The following is a 4,808-nucleotide window of genomic DNA, read 5'->3' as shown; positions in this document are numbered from 1 at the left end:
TAGAAAGAAAAGTAGTGTGCTTACTTGTGAAAAGTGCATAGACATCTGTGGTTTGAATAAGATAATTGGTCGTGCACAAGAAAAAAAAAGAGAGGATGTGCAAAAGAAAAAAAAAAGGGAAAATAAAAAAAAATCAAAGGAATTTGGGAAGTGAGAAGAAATTTAGACTAAGTCTAGAATTTACTGAGATATGAATTGTTGGTGGGGTGCTAAGTTTGATGTAGTAGAAATTGATCACTTTTGTTATGTTTGGGTTTAGTCACTTTTTAGCCATATTTCCTCACCTTACCAAAAAGCCTACATTATAACCTTAAATAAAGACCTTTCGGATTTTTGATTTTAATCACATAAAGTAGAGGAGAGATTAGACTTCGAGCAAGCCTATGGTAAACTTTGCATGTTGCATGATCTGAGAGCATATACTTTTTCCAATATACACTTTGTGAGTGAGTGATAAACACACTTCTAAACACTTGTGAGCGCATGTACTTCAAGGTGATCAACGAGCTAGTAATGAAAATGCACTAATAAGCTTTGCTTGATTTGATTTGTATTCTTGTCAAACTCTTTATTTCTTGTTACAATTTTTGAGGCAACTATGAAGTCTAGTTCTTAGCATCCGTGTTTCTTTATTAGTTTTTCTCTTGTTTTGTTTGAGGACAAACAAATATGCAAGTTTGGGGGAGTTGACAAACTCATAATTTAGGATGGTGTTGTGGGTAATGAGATGGTGATTTTGATGATTTAAGGTGTTTAATTTAGGTTTTTATCCACACATACACTAATTAGTGTTTTGACGAGTTTGTCGAGTGTTTGGAGCTAAAACAGGTGAAAATGACTTGAAAACGAGCTTGAAGGAAGAATCGCCCACTATATTATTCAAGTCATCCGCGCTTCAATGCGCGACTTTCGTATAATAGCCATAACTCTCTCATCCGGACTCCGATGGGGGCGTGCAAGATACTCACGCGAAGCCCTTTCGAAGACGAATACAATGCTTTTGGAGGATTTCAGAGGAAACGCCCGACCGGGCGATTTTTATGGGGAAAACGCCCGACCGGGCGTTTTAGTCGCGAACTCCAGAAAATTTGCCCGACCGGGCATTTTGGCGACTTAAAATCGCCCGACCGGGCGATGTGTTCTGCGAGGCTTTACGTCTGTATTTCCGCCCCGGGTATAAAAGAGACCGAGGGTTTTCGTCTCCCACATCTCAGAGCCTCAATCCTCCTCCCTCTACACATTCTTCTACTCCATCTCTCACACATAACTCATCCATCTTCCATTGGAGCGGAGCTCTGCAGATCCAGGCAAGAAACGATTGAAGATTGAAGATTCAACCTTGGGTTCTATCGATTTCTTTCATATCTAGTGCTATTATTCTTGTTTTTACTACTTGTCTATGAGTAGTTAAACATCATATGTAGATTTTTTGGTGAAGACTATTATGAATATGTTTTGATGTATTAAATTGAACCTTTTCCTAGTTCTTGTGATTATTTTGCTTGTTCTTGTGCTTTTATTGTTCTTTTGTCTGGCTAACTTGAGAACTATGTTCGTTTAACTAGATTAATCGAGAGATAACTAGTTTTACGTGGTAAAAGGAACGAGTACAACACATAGGTTTATCTGCACTCGAGAGAGGGGACCCTTTGTGAGGACTTAAGTCTTAGGAACTTAAGGAGTTAGAATCTAATATATTGGAAGGAGACTTTGATAGTTAGAGTCTAATCTACTGGATAGGTGCACTCGAGAGAGGGCTTGTCCTAGAATCGCGACTTTCCTAATAATCCTAGAGACACATAAAGGTAAAGGTTCTGTGAGATTAATCATCACTAGGTCGTAGTAGTTGGATCCTAAAACTCTACTTTCTTTAGCCTGCTTTGTATTATTTTGCTTTTATATTTGTTTATATTTATGTCTTAGTTTATAAAACCAAAACCAAAAAAAGCTCCGTGTCTCTAGATAGTATATGACGCTTAGTATATGATAGCCAGTTGCAATCTTATTCCCTGTGTTCGATATCCCGGTACTGACCTTTAGCTATACTAGATCTACCCTGTATGCTTGCAGGTATTTTTAGTGCTAATAAATAGTGCATCAAAAAGTGAGCAAGTGCCATATACATACTTTGAATAATCTATTTTTCTTAACTACCTACCTATGTTTCTCATGTGAGAAACTGGGCTAGTATCAATTTTACAATATTGGAAGTCTACGCTACTTCAAGCTTAAAACAACAAATTATACTTAGTTTTACAAACAAATATTTGGAATATTAATAGATACTCCATTCGTTTCTTAAAAATATAATTTTGGAAGGAATGTGAGTTTGATAATTAATAAGGTAATAGTGAGATAAAAATAAAAAATTGATTGATGTATTATTAGAGCACCTCCAAGGAGAGAAGGTATTACAAAAAAAATATATTATATATTTACCTTCTTAAAAAGTGAAATATATTCTTTTAAAAAGTAACATATTCCAAAGGAAAAAGATATATAGAAAGGTAAATTATTTTTTAAAAATAAAATAATAGTACAAAATGTATTAAAAAACACAAAGTGTAATACCTTCTCAAATACCTTTCCCCTTGGAGAATGGTTTTTTCATGAAAAGAAGACAAATATGGTAGTTATAAGATTTTACCTCTCTACTGATGGGGAGGTAAAGATATCTCTTCAAAATAGGAAAAGGTATAATACATTCTCAAATACCTGTCCCCTTGGATAATGATTTTCCATAAAAAAAGGTAAATATGGTAGTTATATTAGTTTACATCTCTATTTCCCCTTGGAGATGCTCTTAGTGGTAGGAAAAAAATCAAAATCGAAAGTAAATATTTCATGAATTTCATAATACTTTTGATAAAATGGGCATTAATTTGGTATTTAAAAATGATTTCGTCACTTTTTCTAGATGAATTGTAAGCTGTGTCAAACAACTACTCCACTAATCAAAATTTGCTATTGATTAACAATAAATTTTCATGTATAATAATAGTACCATACTCCCATGACATCAAATTCAAAATAATAGGGCATTAATTTATACTTTGTTTTATACAAAGCCGCAAAACTTCTTGGAAATTGTTAAATTTTGAAAGTTCCATCGCATTACGGCGTCTAAAATCAGAACATATTTTTAATAATAGTTGGACTCATGGAGTTGCTTAATTTGAAACCACCACTGGCTACATAATGATTTTTTATTTGAAACCACCCTCTAATAATCCAACACACAGCACGCCACACCACCCCAATTATTTCATTTTTGTATGTTCTTCTCGAAGCTTTAATACATTATGTTAAATTAAAGCTATTTAATACACTTCTGAATATTATAATATCCGTTACTATATCCTACAAATTCAAAAATCTTTAAAAAAAATACTACTCCATAAAACTATAATATCCTATATACCAAAACATTATTATTTCGTTCACGTTTTCCTTGTCATGTCATGCTCATGCATAATTAATTCTTCTTTTTCAAGTGCATTAATATTCTCTAGCACTATTTTATTTATTCATTATTAATATTCCCTCCGTTCCATATATAATAGCGGAATCATTTTGTCATTTTAGTTCGTTCCATTTAATGGAGTCATTTTCATTTTTAGTAAAAGTCAACACATTTCTTCTCACTTACTTTACTCTCTCTTATTTTATTCTCTTTTCAGCTCTCTACCTTTTTTACATTTTCTATTTTATTCTTCTCTTAATTAACTCACTTAACACAATATTTTTTAAATCGCATGCCAAAAAGAAACGACTCCACCAGTGGCAGACGCATGATTTTGATGTTGGGGTGTCCAATATATTGGTAACAATTGTAGGGTATTTTTTTATGTCACCGCAGCCAAAAGTTGCGATAAAGATGCGCATGAGATGAGTAATGAGATAGAAATAATTAAATGAAATAAAAACTCAATATTATTAATTACAAATTAATTTTGAAATAATTAAGTAATGTATATAACGTGAAAATTTTTATTTATATAGTTGAAGAAAAAAAATTCTATCACAAAAAAATAGCATACAAATAATATTATCAATTATGAATAATTGAGATAAGTTAATTAATGAATTACTATAAAAATATAAAATATTTTATGAATAATAACTGTAAGAAAAATAAAAGACATCACAAAATATTATAGAAAGACAAATTTAAATGAAAAATACAAAGCAAGCTTAATGTGATTATGATACGATTCTTCACTTAATTAGTTTAGATTTATTAAGATTTTGCATATCTTTACGTATATTTATTTCTTGTTCGATAAGTTAGGATTTAGTATTATAAATAGGGAAGAATGTGATCATTTGAAGCAATCAAGGAAATACAATATTAATCTTTTGCCCAACGACGAGTTGAGAATTATCTTTTACTAAGATCTCGCGCTGCCCGACGGAGAGGAATTCCCGCGCACAGCCGGTTCTTGCTACCGCCGATCCTTCGTTAGGACGCCGGTAAAACGGGATACGACGTAGGGTCGTATCAGATTACACTGGCTGTGAGGTTGGTAGTCCCAGCGGATCACCACTTGCGCAACTAAGTGTGAACATGATTTTAATGAATGTATAATATATAGAGGCATTTACATGATTTTAATGAATCTATAATATATAGAGGCATTTGAAATTATTGAGGGTTCCATGGAACCCCAAGACCCTTAGTAGGTCCACCTCTAAACTCCACTAAGATGAAACGGAGGGACTAATATACTCCTTTTTTTCACAATTTCATAGTAGTATCATCTACAAATAAGTCCGTAGTCACCATGAAAGTCTATTGGAAATTAATA

Source organism: Salvia splendens, chromosome 2 (assembly GCF_004379255.2).
Source record: "Salvia splendens isolate huo1 chromosome 2, SspV2, whole genome shotgun sequence".
Classification (NCBI taxonomy): Eukaryota; Viridiplantae; Streptophyta; class Magnoliopsida; order Lamiales; family Lamiaceae; genus Salvia; species Salvia splendens.
Note: the sequence above shows the minus strand (reverse complement) of the source record.